Genomic DNA, 17,411 nt, shown 5'->3' with positions numbered 1-17,411 from the left:
TATTATTGAATTGTTTGCTGAATATTAGTTGGGCTACAGGCCCACTTAACAATTTCAGAAAATCCCTAAGGGCCCATGCTGTCAATTGAGTGGTGGGAAGTTTAGTCCCACATGGCTAGTTGAGAGAGATGTACACCAACTTATAAGGTGAGCTCTTCTCCCACTAGTATGAGTTGGTGTGAAGGAAGGAGAGGTGTTCCACACGCGCGCTCCTCCGCGGCACGCCACGCCACGCGCCATGGGTTGCGGGAATGAGCCGAGCCGATGCAATGTTTTACACTCCACTGCTCCCTGGTCGTTCTTTTCACTGCTGCTGCCCTCGGTGAGAGCAGGCCTCCGAAACCCCGCTTCTCCAGATCCTGAGAGAGGCGAGGAGCGTCTCCTACGCGACTGCTCGCCTCGGTTCAACTACTGAGGCCGACGCCTCCGCTGCTGCTATGGCCTACTGGAGGGTATAACACATTTACACCGCTCCTGTTTACTTTCATGTGTGCAGTACTAGTGGTTTACATAGATATTTCTACTATCTGCCTAGTACATGCGTACATCATCAAAATTCAGTATGTCATTAGCATTGCCTATGTCATATTCATGATTTATTATTGGATTAAATTAATCAAACAATTGCTTAATTTCTCAACAATCCAAAAACCTAATATGTGTAGGCAATTTTCGATCCATGGTTTTGCTGCTGCACTGAAACTAGCCCCATTTACGGGGACGTACTTTAAGCGTTGGCAGACTAAAACCGTCTTATGGCTCACGGCCATGAACGTATTCTGGGTCGCCGGTGTTACTCCCACGGGAACGATCGCTCCTGAACAGGAGAAGGCGTTCAGGGAGGCCACCGTCGTCTTTGTTGGATGCGTTCTGAGCGTGATCGGAGATAAGCTGGTTGATGCATACTTACATATGCGGGTTGCCAAGGACTTGTGGGAGGCGCTCGAATCTAAATTCGGCGCAACGGATGCTGGAAGTGAGATATATATTATGGAGCAGTTCCACGATTACAAAATGGTCGAAAACCGTTCTGTATTGGAACAGGCTCATGAGATACAGTGCATTGCTAAGGAGCTTGAGCTTCTCAAGTGTGTGCTGCCGGGCAAATTTGTCGCGAGTTGCATTATCGCTAAGTTACCCAATTCCTAGAGGAACTTTGCCACTACTCTAAAACATCAGAGGCGTGAATTCTCAGTTGAGGATGTCATTGGCCATCTGAGTGTCGAGCAGAATTCGAGGGCAAAGGACTCGCACGGAAAAGGGACCGAAGGGACCTCTGTCGCCAATGTGGTGTAGAAGAACTTCCACCACCACAAGCCCAAGGGGAAGACTGGTGTCCAACAGAATACCGAGTTTAAGAAGAAGGGCAAGAAGACCTTCAAGAAAGATAAGAAGAAGGGTGGCTGTTTCACTTGTGGTTCAGATGAACATTGGGCTGCTAAGTGCCCAAACAAGTTTAAGAAGCCAGGTCAGGACTCCAAGACTGTCAACATGATTGTGAGCAACGATGAGAGTGGGCCATCTGGGTACGGTAATTTGTTTACTGTATTTTCAGTTTGTCAGTCTACCGATTGGTGGATTGACACAGGTGCAAATATTCATGTGTGTGCTGACATTTCATTGTTTTCTTCTTATCAGACCACATGGAACGGGTCCATACTGATGGGGAACGGCGCGAGTGCTTCTGTTCATGGTGTTGGCACGGTCGATCTGAAGTTTACTTCGGGAAGGATCGTGCAACTGAAGAATGTGCAGCATGTCCCCGCCATCAAGAAGAATCTCGTTAGTGGTTCCCTTCTATGTAGAGAAGGGTTTAAATTGGTTTTCGAGTCTAATAAAGTAGTTGTTACGAAATATGGACTGTTTGTTGGAAAAGGTTATGAATGCGGAGGTCTGTTCCGCTTTTTCCCTCGCTGATTTTTGTAATAAAGTCATGAACAATATTCATTCGAGTGTTAATGAAACAGAAGTTTGGCATTCACGTCTTTGTCACATTGGTTTTGGTAGTATGACGCGGTTAGCAAAATTGAATTTAATCCCAAGTTTCACTTTAGCCAAAGGTTCTAAGTGCCATTCGTGTGTGCAAGCAAAGCAACCTCGCAAGCCCCATAAGGCTGCGGAGGAGAGACATTTGGCGCCGTTAGAACTCATACATTCTGATCTTTGTGAGATGAATGGTGTATTGACTAAAGGTGGAAAAGATACTTCATGCCACTGATAGATGATTCTACTAGATATTGCTATGTATATCTTTTAAACACTAAAGATGAGGCTCTACACTACTTTAAAATCTATAAGGCAGAAGTTGAGAATCAACTTGAAAAGAAAATAAAACGAGTTCGGTCAGATCGTGGTGGAGAGTATTTTCTCTAATGACTTTGATTCTTTCTGTGCGGAACACGGAATTATTCATGAGAAGACGCCTCCCTATTCACCTCAGTCAAATGGGGTTGCCGAGCGGAAAAACCGTACTCTAACTGATTTGGTTAACGCCATGTTAGATACATCGGGTTTATCCAAAGCATGGTGGGGGGAGGCTATATTGACGGCATGTCATGTCCTGAATAAAGTTCCGACAAAGGATAATGAGATCACTCCCTATGAGAAATGGGCGAAGAGAAGGACAACACTTTCGTACTTGCGTACTTGGGGCTGTTTGGCGAAAGTCAATGCGCCGATCCCCAAAAAGCGTAAGCTTGGACCCAAGACTGTGACTGCGTTAACTTGGGCTACGCTAAGAATAGCGTTGGCTATAGATTTCTAGTAGTGAAATCTGAGGTACCTGACCAGAAGGTTGGTACAATTATGGAGTCTAAGGATGCTACATTCTTTGAGGATATTTTTCCTATGAGAGATATGCAAAGCACTTCTAGACAGGAATCTGAGGAGACTCCTGAGCCTGCCATTCCTATGGATTATTATGAACAAACACATGATGAAAATCCTGAGGAGGATGACGAGGAAACCCTTGGTAGGGGCAAGAGACAAAGGACTGCAAAGACCTTTGGTGATGATTTCTTCGTGTACCTCGTGGATGATACTCCTGTTGGGAATCGTAGCATAATTTTAAAATTTTCCTACGCTCACCAAGATGCATCTATGGAGTGTACTAGCAACGAGGGGAAGGGAGTGCATCTACATACCCTTTTAGATTGCGAGCGGAAGCGTTCCAATGAACGTGGATGACGGAGTCGTACTCGCCGTGATCCAAATCACCGATGACCGAGTGCCGAACGGACGGCACCTCCGCGTTCAACACACGTACGGTGCAGCGACGTCTCCTCCTTCTTGATCCAGCAAGGGGGAAGGAGAGGTTGATGGAGATCCAACAGCACGACGGCGTGGTGGTGGATGTAGCGGGTCTCCGGCAGGGCTTCGCCGAGCTTCTGCGAGAGAGAGAGAGGTGTTGCAGGGGAGGAGGGAGGCGCCCAAGGCTGTAGGTTGCTGCCCTCCCTCCCCCCCCCCTTTATATAGGCGCCCTGGGAGGGGGGGCGGCGGCCAAAGCCCATCTAGGGCAAGGGGCGGCGGCCAGGGGGGTTCCTTGCCCCCCAAGGCAAGTGGGAAACCCCCCACCCTAGGGTTTGCAACCCTAGGCGCAGGGGGAAAGGCCCATGGGGGGGCGCCCATCCCACTAGGGGCTGGCTCCCTTCCCACTTCAGCCCACGGGGCCCTTCGGGATAGGTGGCCCCACCCGGTGGACCCCCGGGACCCTTCCGGTGGTCCCGGTACAATACCGGTAACCCCCGAAACTTTCCCGGTGGCCGAAACTTGACTTCCTATATATAATTCTTCACCTCCGGACCATTCCGGAACCTCTCGTGACGTCCGGGATCTCATCCGGGACTCCGAACAACTTTCGGGTTTCCGCATACACATATCTCTACAACCCTAGCGTCACCGAACCTTAAGTGTGTAGACCCTACGGGTTCGGGAGACATGCAGACATGACCGAGACGCCTCTCCGGTCAATAACCAACAGCGGGATCTGGATACCCATGTTGGCTCCCACATGTTCCACGATGATCTCATCGGATGAACCACGGTGTCGAGGATTCAATCAATCCCGTATGCAATTCCCTTTGTCAATTGGTATGTTACTTGCCCGAGATTCGATCGTCGGTATCCCAATACCTTGTTCAATCTCGTTACCGGCAAGTCTCTTTACTCGTACCGCAATGCATGATCCCGTGACTAACGCATTAGTCACATAGAGCTCATTATGATGATGCATTACCGAGTGGGCCCAGAGATACCTCTCCGTCACACGGAGTGACAAATCCCAGTCTCGATCCGTGCCAACCCAACAGACACTTTCGGAGATACCCGTAGTGCACCTTTATAGTCACCCAGTTACGTTGTGACGTTTGGCACACCCAAAGCACTCCTACGGTATCCGGGAGTTGCACGATCTCATGGTCTAAGGAAAAGATACTTGACATTGGAAAAGCTCTAGCAAACGAAACTACACGATCTTTTATGCTATGCTTAGGATTGGGTCTTGTCCATCACATCATTCTCCTAATGATGTGATCCCGTTATCAATGACATCCAATGTCCAAAATCAGGAAACCATGACTATCTGTTGATCAACGAGCTAGTCAACTAGAGGCTTACTAGGGACACGTTGTGGTCTATGTATTCACACATGTATTACGATTTCCGGACAATACAATTATAGCATGAACAATAGACAATTACCATGAACAAAGAAATATAATAATAACCATTTATTATTGCCTCTAGGGCATATTTCCAACAGTCTCCCACTTGCACTAGAGTCAATAATCTAGTTACATTGTGATGAATCGAACACCCTGGTGTTGATCATGTTTTGCTCTAGGGAGAGGTTTAGTCAACGGATCTGCTACATTCAGGTCCGTATGTACTTTACAAATATCTATGTCTCCATTTTGAACACTGTCACGAATGGAGTTGAAGCGACGCTTGATATGCCTGGTCTTCCTGTGAAACCTGGGCTCCTTCGCAAGGGCAATAGCTCCAGTGTTGTCACAGAAGAGAGTCATCGGGCCCGACGCATTGGGAATCACCCCTAGGTCGGTAATGAACTCCTTCATCCAGACTGCTTCCTGTGCTGCCTCCGAGGCTGCCATGTACTCCGCTTCACATGTAGATCCCGCCACGACGCTTTGCTTGCAACTGCACCAGCTTACTGCTCCTCCATTCAAAATATACACGTATCCGGTTTGTGACTTTGAGTCATCCAGATCTGTGTCGAAGCTAGCGTCAACGTAACCCTTTACGACGAGCTCTTCGTCACCTCCATAAACGAGAAACATATCCTTAGTCCTTTTCAGGTACTTCAGGATATTCTTGACCGTTGTCCAGTGTTCCATGCCGGGATTACTTTGGTACCTTCCTACCAAACTTACGGCAAGGTTTACATCAAGTCTGGTACACAGCATGGCATACATAATAGACCCTATGGCCGAGGCATAGGGGATGACACTCATCTTTTCTATATCTTCTGCCGTGGTCGGGCATTGAGCCGTGCTCAATTGCACACCTTGCAATACAGGCAAGAACCCCTTCTTGGACTGATCCATACTGAACTTCTTCAATATCTTGTCAAGGTATGTACTTTGTGAAAGACCAATGAGGCGTCTTGATCTATCTCTATAGATCTTGATGCCTAATATATAAGCAGCTTCTCCAAGGTCCTTCATTGAAAAACACTTATTCAAATAGGCCTTTATACTTTCCAAGAATTCTATATCATTTCCCATCAAAAGTATGTCATCCACATATAATATGAGAAATGCTACAGAGCTCCCACTCACTTTCTTGTAAACACAGGCTTCTCCATAAGTCTGTGTAAACCCAAACGCTTTGATCATCTCATCAAAGCGAATGTTCCAACTCCGAGATGCTTGCACCAGCCCATAGATTGAGCGCTGGAGCTTGCATACTTTGTTAGCATTCTTAGGATCGACAAAACCTTCCGGCTGCATCATATACAACTCTTCCTTAAGGAAGCCATTAAGGAATGCTGTTTTGACGTCCATCTGCCATATCTCGTAATCATAGTATGCGGCAATTGCTAACATTATTCGGACGGACTTCAGCTTCGCTACGGGTGAGAAAGTCTCATCGTAGTCAACCCCTTGAACTTGTCGATAACCCTTAGCGACAAGTCGAGCTTTGTAGATGGTCACATTACCATCTGCGTCCGTCTTCTTCTTAAAGATCCATTTGTTTTCTATGGCTCGCCGCTCATCGGACAAGTCAGTCAAAGTCCATACTTTGTTTTCATACATGGATCCTATCTCGGATTTCATGGCTTCTAGCCATTTGTCGGAATCCGGGCCCGCCATCGCTTCTTCATAGTTCGAAGGTTCACCGTTGTCTAACAACATGATTTCCAGGACAGGGTTGCCGTACCACTCTGGTGCGGAACGTGTCCTTGTGGACCTACGAAGTTCAGTAACTTGATCTGAAGCTTCGTGATCATCATCATTAACTTCCTCCCCAGTCGGTGTAGGCACCACGGGAACATTTTCCCGCGCTGCGCTACTTTCCGGTTCGGAAGGGGTGACTATCACCTCATGAAGTTCCACTTTCCTCCCACTCAATTCTTTCGAGAGAAACTCCTTCTCCAGAAAGGACCCGTTCTTGGCAACGAAGATCTTGCCTTCGGATCTGAGGTAGAAGGTATACCCAATAGTTTCCTTAGGGTATCCTATGAAGACGCATTTCTCCGACTTGGGTTCGAGCTTTTCAGGTTGAAGTTTCTTGACATAAGCATCGCATCCCCAAACTTTTAGAAACGACAGCTTAGGTTTCTTCCCAAACCATAATTCATACGGTGTCGTCTCAACGGATTTCGACGGAGCCCTATTTAAAGTGAATGCGGCAGTCTCTAAAGCATAGCCCCAAAATGAGAGCGGTAAATCGGTAAGAGACATCATAGATCGCACCATATCCAATATGGTGCGATTACGACGTTCGGACACACCATTTCTCTGAGGTGTTCCAGGCGGCGTGAGTTGTGAAACTATTCCACATTTCCTTAAGTGTGTACCAAATTCGTGACTTAAATATTCTCCACCACGATCTGATCGTAAGAATTTTATTTTCCTGTCACGTTGATTCTCAACTTCACTCTGAAATTCCTTGAACTTTTCAAAGGTTTCAGACTTGTGTTTCATTAGGTAGACATACCCATATCTACTTAAATCATCAGTGAGAGTGAGAACATAACGATATCCTCCGCGAGCCTCAACACTCATTGGACCACACACATCGGTATGTATGATTTCCAATAAGTTGGTTGCTCGCTCCATTGTTCCGGAGAACGGAGTCTTGGTCATCTTACCCATAAGGCATGGTTCGCACGTGTCAAATGATTCGTAATCAAGAGACTCCAAAAGTCCATCTGCATGGAGCTTCTTCATGCGCTTGACACCAATGTGACCAAGGCGGCAGTGCCACAAGTATGTGGGACTATCGTTATCAACTTTACATCTTTTGGTATTCACACTATGAACATGTGTAACATCACGTTCGAGATTCATCAAAAATAAACCATTGACCAGCGGGGCATGACCATAAAACATATCTCTCAAATAAATAGAACAACCATTATTCTCGGATTTAAATGAGTAGCCATCTCAAATTAAACGAGATCCAGATACAATGTTCATGCTCAAAGCTGGCACTAAATAACAATTATTGAGGTTTAAAACTAATCCCGTGGGTAGATGCAGAGGTAGCGTGCCGACGGCGATCACATCGACCTTGGAACCATTCCCGACGCGCATCGTCACCTCGTCCTTCGCCAGTCTCCGTTTATTCCGTAGTTCCTGTTTTGAGTTACAAATATGAGCAACCGCACCGGTATCAAATACCCAGGAGCTTCTACGAGTACTGGTAAGGTACACATCAATTACATGTATATCACATATACCTTTGGTGTTGCCGGCCTTCTTCTTGTCCGCTAAGTATTTGGGGCAGTTCCACTTCCAGTGACCACTTCCCTTGCAATAAAAGCACTCAGTCTCGCGCTTGGGTCCATTCTTTGACTTCTTCCCGGCAACTGGCTTACCGGGCGCGGCAACTCCCTTGCCGTCCTTCTTGAAGTTCTTCTTACCCTTGCCCTTCTTGAACTTAGTGGTTTTATTCACCATCAACACTTGATGTTCTTTTCTGATCTCCACCTCCGCTGATTTCAGCATTGAATATACCTCAGGAATGGTCTTTTCCATCCCCTGCATATTGAAGTTCATCACAAAGCTCTTGTATCTTGGTGGAAGCGACTGGAGGATTCTGTCAATGACCGCGTCATCCGGGAGATTGACTCCCAGCTGAGACAAGCGGTTATGCAACCCAGACATTCTGAGTATGTGCTCACTAACAGAACTGTTCTCCTCCATTTTACAGCTGAAGAACTTGTCGGAGACATCATATCTCTCGACCCGGGCATGAGCTTGGAAAACCAATTTCAGCTCCTCGAACATCTCATATGCTCCATGTTTCTCAAAACGCTTTTGGAGACCCGGTTCTAGGCTGTAAAGCATGCCGCACTGAACGAGGGAGTAATCATCAGCACGCTGCTGCCAAGCGTTCATAACGTCTTGGTTCTGTGGGATTGGTGCATCACCTAGCGGTGCTTCTAAGACATAATCTTTCTTGGTTACTATGAGGATGATCCTCAGGTTCCGGACCCAGTCCGTATAGTTGCTGCCATCATCTTTCAGCTTGGTTTTCTCTAGGAATGCGTTGAAATTGAGGACAACGTTGGCCATTTGATCTACAATGCATAGTGTAAAGATTTTTAGACTAAGTTCATGATAATTAAGTTCATCTAATCAAATTATTTAATGAACTCCCACTCAGATAGACATCCCTCTAGTCATCTAAGTGAATAACATGATCCGAGTTTAACTAGGCCGTGTCCGATCATCACGTGAGACGGACTAGTCAAGATCGGTGAACATCTCCATGTTGATCGTATCTTCTATACGACTCATGCTCGACCTTTCGGTCCTCCGTGTTCCGAGGCCTTGTCTGTACATGCTAGGCTCGTCAAGTCAACCTAAGTGTATTGCGTGTGTTCCGAGGCCATGTCTGTACATGCTAGGCTCGTCAACACCCGTTGTATTCGAACGTTAGAATCTCTCACACCCGATCATCACGTGGTGCTTCGAAACAACGAACCTTCTCAACGGTGCATAGTTAGGGTGAACACTTTCTTGAAATTATTATAAGGGGTCATCTTACTTAATACCGTCGTTCTAAGCAAATAAGATGCAAAAACATGATAAACATCACATGCAATCAAATAGTGACATGATATGGCCAATATCATCATGCTCCTTTGATCTCCATCTTCAGGGCACCATGATCATCTTCGTCACCGGCATGACACCATGATCTCCATCATTGTGTCTTCATGAAGTCGTCACGCCAACGATTACTTCTACTTCTATGGCTAACGCGTTTAGCAACAAAGTAAAGTAATTTACATGGCGTTATTCAATGACACGCAGGTCATGCAAAATAATAAAGACAACTCCTATGGCTCCTGCCGGTTGTCATACTCATCGACATGCAAGTCGTGATTCCTATTACAAGAATATGATCAATCTCATACATCACATATATCATTCATCACATCTTCTGGCCATATCACATCACATAGCACTTGCTGCAAAAACAAGTTAGACGTCCTCTAATTGTTGTTGCAAGTTTTTACGTGGTTTGTAGGTTTCTAGCAAGAACGTTTTCTTACCTACGTATGACCACAACGTGATTTGCCAATTTCTATTTACCCTTCATAAGGACCCTTTTCATCGAATCCGCTTCGACTAAAGTAGGAGAGACAGACACCCGCTAGCCACCTTATGCAACTAGTGCATGTCAATCGGTGGAACCTGTCTCACGTAAGCGTACGTGTAAGGTCGGTCCGGGCCGCTTCATCCTACAATGCCGCCGAAACAAGAAAAGACTAGTAGCGGCAAGAAGAATTGGCAAACTCAACGCCCACAACTGCTTTGTGTTCTACTCGTGCATAGTAACTACGCATAGACCTGGCTCATGATGCCACTATTGGGAATCGTAGCATAATTTTAAAATTTTCCTACGCTCACCAAGATGCATCTATGGAGTGTACTAGCAACGAGGGGAAGGGAGTGCATCTACATACCCTTGTAGATCGCGAGCGGAAGCGTTCCAATGAACGTGGATGACGGAGTCGTACTCGCCGTGATCCAAATCACCGATGACCGAGTGCCGAACGGACGGCACCTCCGCGTTCAACACACGTACGGTGCAGCGATGTCTCCTCCTTCTTGATCCAGCAAGGGGGAAGGAGAGGTTGATGGAGATCCAACAGCACGACGGCGTGGTGGTGGATGTAGCGGGTCTCCGGCAGGGCTTCGCCGAGCTTCTGCGAGAGAGAGAGGTGTTGCAGGGGAGGAGGGAGGCGCCCAAGGCTGTAGGTTGCTGCCCTCCCTCCCCCCCCCCTATATATAGGCCCCCTGGGACGGGGGGGCGGCGGCCAAAGCCCATCTAGGGCAAGGGGCGGCGGCCAGGGGGGTTCCTTGCCCCCCAAGGCAAGTGGGAAACCCCCCACCCTAGGGTTTGCAACCCTAGGCGCAGGGGGAAAGGCCCATGGGGGGGCGCCCAGCCCACTAGGGGCTGGCTCCCTTCCCACTTCAGCCCACGGGGCCCTCCGGGATAGGTGGCCCCACCCGGTGGACCCCCGGGACCCTTCCGGTGGTCCCGGTACAATACCGGTAACCCCCGAAACTTTCCCGGTGGCCGAAACTTGACTTCCTATATATAATTCTTCACCTCCGGACCATTCTGGAACCTCTCGTGACGTCCGGGATCTCATCCGGGACTCCGAACAACTTTCGGGTTTCCGCATACACATATCTCTACAACCCTAGCGTCACCGAACCTTAAGTGTGTAGACCCTATGGGTTCGGGAGACATGCAGACATGACCGAGACGCCTCTCCGGTCAATAACCAACAGCGGGATCTGGATACCCATGTTGTCTCCCACATGTTCCACGATGATCTCATCGGATGAACCACGGTGTCGAGGATTCAATCAATCCCGTATGCAATTCCCTTTGTCAATTGGTATGTTACTTGCCCGAGATTCGATCGTCGGTATCCCAATACCTTGTTCAATCTCGTTACCGGCAAGTCTCTTTACTCGTACCGCAATGCATGATCCCGTGACTAACGCATTAGTCACATAGAGCTCATTATGATGATGCATTACCGAGTGGGCCCAGAGATACCTCTCCGTCACACGGAGTGACAAATCCCAGTCTCGATCCGTGCCAACCCAACAGACACTTTCGGAGATACCCGTAGTGCACCTTTATAGTCACCCAGTTACGTTGTGACGTTTGGCACACCCAAAGCACTCCTACGGTATCCGGGAGTTGCACGATCTCATGGTCTAAGGAAAAGATACTTGACATTGGAAAAGCTCTAGCAAACGAAACTACACGATCTTTTATGCTATGCTTAGGATTGGGTCTTGTCCATCACATCATTCTCCTAATGATGTGATCCCGTTATCAATGACATCCAATGTCCATAGTCAGGAAACCATGACTATCTGTTGATCAACGAGCTAGTCAACTAGAGGCTTACTAGGGACACGTTGTGGTCTATGTATTCACACATGTATTACGATTTCCGGACAATACAATTATAGCATGAACAATATACAATTACCATGAACAAAGAAATATAATAATAACAACCATTTATTATTGCCTCTAGGGCATATTTCCAACAACTCCCACTTCTATTTCAGAAGCGTATGCCTCTCCAGAAGCTGACTACTAGAAGGATGCGATCCGTAGCGAGATGGATTCCATCATGGCTAACAGGACATGGGAGATCACTGAGCGTCCCTATGGTTGCAAACCATTAGGATGTAAGTGGGTGTTCAAAAAGAAGCTTAGGCCCGATGGTACGATTGAAAAATATAAGGCTAGGCTTGTGGCCAAGGGCTATGACCAAAAAGAAGAGGAAGATTTTTTCGACACTTATTCACTTGTGGCTAGACTGACCACCATTCGAGTATTACTCTCGTTGGCGGCCTCGCATGGTCTTCTCATCCACCAGATGGATGTTAAGACGGCTTTTCTGAATGGAGAGCTATATGAGGAAATCTACATGCAACAGCCAGATGGCTTTGTGATAGATGGTCAGGAAAGAAAGGTGTGTAGGTTGCTGAAATCTTTATATGGCCTGAAGCAAGCACCTAAGCAATGGCATGATAAGTTTAATACAACTCTGACATCTGTTGGTTTCGTTTTTAATGAGGCTGACAAATGTGTATACTATCGCCATGGTGGGGGCGAAGGAGTTATACTGTGCTTGTATGTTGATGACATACTGATATTCGGAACCAACCTCAAAGTCATTGAGGAGGTCAAGTCGTTTCTGTCTCAGAACTTTGAGATGAAAGACCTTGGTGTGGCTCATATTATCTTGAACATCAAGCTACTGAGAGATAATGAGGGTGGGATTACACTTCTGCAATCCCACTATGTTGAGAAGGTGTTGAGTCGTTTTGGATATTTGTACTGCACACCATCTCAAACACCATATGATCCTAGCGTGTTGATTCGAAAGTCCAAAGGCACGGCTATAGATCAATTGAGATACTCTCAAATCATTGGTTCACTGATGTACCTAGCGAGCACAACGAGGCCTGACATCGCGTTTGCTGTGAGCAAACTGAGCCGGTTTGTTTCCAAACCGGGTGATGTACATTGGCATGCTGTTGAAAGAGTTATGCGCTATCTAAAGGGTACTATGAACTATGGACTTCACTATACCGGATACCCGTCGGTACTTGAAGGGTATAGTGATGTGAATTGGATCTCTGATGCTGATGAGATGAAGGCCACAACTGGGTATATGTTTACTCTTGGAGGTGGCGCTGTTTCCTGGAAGTCTTGCAAGCAAACGATCTTAACGAGATCGACAATGGAAGCAGAATTAACAACATTAGACACATCTGGTGTCGAAGCAGGATGGCTTCGAGATCTTTTGATGGACTTGCCAGTGGTTGATAAACCGGTTCCGGCTATCCTCATGAACTGTGACAATCAGACCGTCATCACTAAGGTGAAGAGTTCAAAGGACAAATGAAGTCCAACAAACACATAAGAATGAGATTAAAAGCTGTCAGAAAATTAAGAAACTCCGGAGTGATAGCGTTGGAATATGTCCAAACGGCTAAGAATCTGGCAGATCCCTTTACAAAAGGGCTATCCCGTGTGGTGATAGTTAATGCATCGAGGGAGATGGGTATGAGACCCACATGAGTTGCCATGGTAGTAACCCAACCTATGTGATCGGAGATCCCGTGAAGTAGGACCTGGGAAAACAAGCTAGTGGTTAACTGAGGAGAGTATTTTAACTAACCCACTCCGTTGGAGATGCACAACTCTCGGTAACTGTATGGCAAGTTGATGCTACCTCTTGAGCACTGCGTTGGTTTTCCCTTGAAGAGGAAAGGGTGATGCAGCAAAGTAGCGTAAGTATTTCCCTCTGTTTTTGAGAACCAAGGTATCAATCCAGTAGGAGTCTACGCGCGAGTCCCTCGCACCTACACAAAACAAATAAATCCTCGCAACTAACGCGATAAGGGGTTGTCAATCCCTACACGGTCACTTACGAGAGTGAGATCTGATAGATATGATAGGATAATATTTTTGGTATTTTTATGATAAAGATGCAAAGTAAAATAAAAGCAAAGTAAAAAGCAACGGAAATAACTAAGTGTTGGAAGATTAATATGATGAAGATAGACCCGGGGGCCATAGGTTTCACTAGTGGCTTCTCTCAAGAGCATAAGTATTTTACGGTGGGTGAACAAATTACTGTTGAGCAATTGACAGAATTGAGCATAGTTATGAGAATATCTAGGTATGATCATGTATATAGGCATCACGTCCAAGACAAGTAGACCGACTCCTGCCTGCATCTACTACTATTACTCCACACATCGACCGCTATTCAGCATGCATCTAGAGTATTAAGTTCATAAGAACAGAGTAACGCCTTAAGCAAGATGACATGATGTAGAGAGATAAATTCATGCAATATGATAAAAAACCCATCTTGTTATCCTCGATGGCAACAATACAATACGTGCCTTGCAGTCCCTGCTGTCACTGGGAAAGGTCACCGCAAGATTGAACCCAAAGCTAAGCACTTCTCCCATTGCAAGAAAAACCAATCTAGTAGGCCAAACCAAACTGATAATTTGAAGAGACTTGCAAAGATAATCAATCATACATAAAAGAATTCAGAGAAGATTCAAATATTGTTCGTAGATAAACTTGATCATAAACCCACAATTCATCGGTCTCAACAAACACACCGTAAAAGAAGATTACATCGAATAGATCTCCACAAGAGAGGGGAAGAACATTGTATTGAGATCCAAAAAGAGAGAAGAAGCCATCTAGCTAATAACTATGGACCCGAAGGTCTGAGGTAAACTACTCACACATCATCGGAGAGGCTATGGTGTTGATGTAGAAGCCCTCCGTGATCGATGCCCCCTCCGGTGGAGCTCCGGAACAGGCCCCAAGATGGGATCTCGTGGGTACAGAAGGTTGCGGCGGTGGAATTAGGTTTTTGGCTCCGTTTTTGATCGTTTGGGGGTACGTAGGTATATATAGGAGGAAGGAGTACGTCGGTGGAGCAACAGGGGGCCCACGAGGGTGGAGGGCGCGCCTGGGGGGGGGGGGGGTAGGCGCACCCCCCTACCTCGTGGCCTCCTCTTTTGTTTCTTGACGTAGGGTCCAAGTCCTCTAGATCATGTTCGCTCCGAAAATCACGTTCCCGAAGGTTTCATTCCGTTTGGACTCCGTTTGATATTCTTTTTCTGCGAAACTCTGAAATAGGAAAAAACAACAATTCTGGGCTGGGCCTCCGGTTAATAGGTTAGTCCCAAAAATAATATAAAAGTGAATAAAAAAGCCCAATAATGTCCAAAACAGAAGATAATATAGCATGGAGCAATCAAAAATTATAGATACGTTGGAGACGTATCAGTTGACTTTTGTCTTAATGTGTTCCAAGGCTTGTAAAAGCAAGATGCTATCCTACAGAGCGATCTTTGGAGGAACACACCTATATGAGCCTGACTACTGGTCATAGTCTATGAGATTAGGGTGATCTTTAGTAAGTTCATGAACAGGCCAGGAGTGACCAATATGCTCCACCCGAGGGGTCAGCCTTCGGCAGCCTAGTACTGGTAAGACACTTGGTGAAACTCCTTCACGCCAAATTGACAATTCAAGGCCTAGTCCATTGTTCAGTTGTGGAGGAGTGTAGCTATTTGTTCTAGGTGGATGTTCAACCTTAACGGGTCTCCACTGAAAATACTGGTATATCAAAATAGAGTTTGGAACAGAGGACAACGCCATGGGCCTTTGGGATCTGGTGGGGGATTGCTGAATATTAGTTGGGCTACAGGCCCACTTAACAATTTCAGAAAATCCCTAAGGGCCCATGCTGTCAATTGAGTGGTGGGAAGTTTAGTCCCACATGGCTAGTTGAGAGAGATGTACACCAACTTATAAGGTGAGCTCTTCTCCCACTAGTATGAGTTGGTGTGAAGGAAGGAGAGGTGTTCCACACGCGCGCTCCTCCTCCTCCCCTGCCCGCCTCGCCACGCCACGCCTCGCCTCGCCTCGTCACGACGCGACGCGCGCGCGCCATGGGTTGCGGGAATGAGCCGAGCCGATGCAATGTTTTGCCGGTCAAATTGGAGAGTCCATTACAGACACAAAATGAATGTGAGGCGTTATATTCATTGCGGAAATGAAAACGTCTGTAATTAAACGCGTTTTTATGGAGATGAAACGTCTGTAATTAAATGGTTTTATTGCTGGACCGTTACCCTACCCGACTGGCTATATATATGAGGCATCGCAGCTCAGCCACACACACTTCACACCTCCACTGCTCCCTGGTCGTTCTTTTCACTGCTGCTGCCCTCGGTGATCCCATCCCGTCTACCGCGTACACGGTTGACGGGAGAGCAGACCTCCAAAACCCCGCTTCTCCAGATCCTGTACGGGAGAGAGGCGATTAGGTTTTTGGGGAGCGTCTCCTACGCGACTGCTCGCCTCGATTCAACTACTTCATCTACGTTGACTACTTCTGCGTCACCTTCGTCTTCACCATGAGCAATGACACCGATCGTGCAGCTGCCGAGAAGGCCGCTGCGGACAAGAGGATCGCAGACGAGGCCGACGCCTCTGCTGCTGCTATGGCCGACTGGCTTACTGGAGGGTATAACACATTTACACCGCTCCTGTTTACTTTCATGTGTGCAGTACTAGTGGTTTGCATAGATATTTCTACTATCTGCCTAGTACGTGCGTACATCATCAAAATTCAGTATGTCATTAGCATTGCCTATGTCATATTCATGATTTATTATTGGATTAAATTAATCGAACAATTGTTTAATTTCTCAACATTGTTTCAGGTTTGAACATGAAGAAATCAATTATATCTATACGACGTTCAAATTGAAAAGGAGCTTGTATGTACAAACATAAGAGAAATATAAGAGAGAATTAATATAAGGTAAGAAGCATTAAGGAATCAGACATAGTAGTACACTCCAAACACTAGTAGAAAAACGGCCTAATGTGAAGCACATTAGTACCGGTTTGTAACAAAACCGGCACTAATGTGTCCATTAGTGCCGGTTCGAACGGCTAGGCGGGCGGAGCTAATTAGTACCGGTTCGTTGCGAACCTTTAGTACCGGTTCGTGGCATGAACCGGTACTAAAGAGGAACTATTTAATATTGTTTTTATTTTGATTGGGTTGTAAGACTATTTCGAGTGTGGAACTATTTGATTATGAACTATTTGCTATGTTTGCTTTTAGTTCAAAGAATGTATAAAGGGCCTCCACCGGACAAGATGCGTCCGCGTGTTGGGCGCACGGCTGGCGCATCCAGAAAAAATAGGCGAACACCGCCCCATTGCCATCCCTAAACGGATGAAATTCGGAGAAAACGAACGTCCGTTTGAGGTCGTGTGTTGGAGTTGCCCTGAGAGGCCGTGTCCGCTCTGGGCCGGCTTCAATGTGGAGCGGCCGCTCTACAGCGACATGAATGCGGGCAGCTGGCATCAGGAGAACGCGCATGGGCGAGGGAGGAGGGTTTTGGGTGGGCCAGGGTGGTCTAAAGCGGGCGTGGCTGCTGTCTGGACGCTAGTAAAACACTCCTAGTTTGTCTTCGGTTTGTGAGAGAAAGTGCGTCCGGACCATCGAGTGAAGCGATACAGGCACGCCTTGGATGTCACAACACGTCCGGATCGCGCGATCCGAACGCTTGCGAGCGGTTTGAGGGTGGCATTGGAGACGCCCCAACTGACTA

The sequence above is a fragment of the Aegilops tauschii genome, chromosome 7, assembly GCF_002575655.3.
Source record: "Aegilops tauschii subsp. strangulata cultivar AL8/78 chromosome 7, Aet v6.0, whole genome shotgun sequence".
NCBI lineage: Eukaryota > Viridiplantae > Streptophyta > Magnoliopsida > Poales > Poaceae > Aegilops > Aegilops tauschii.
The sequence above is the reverse complement of the archived record's forward strand: the minus strand, read 5'-3'. Positions refer to the sequence as shown.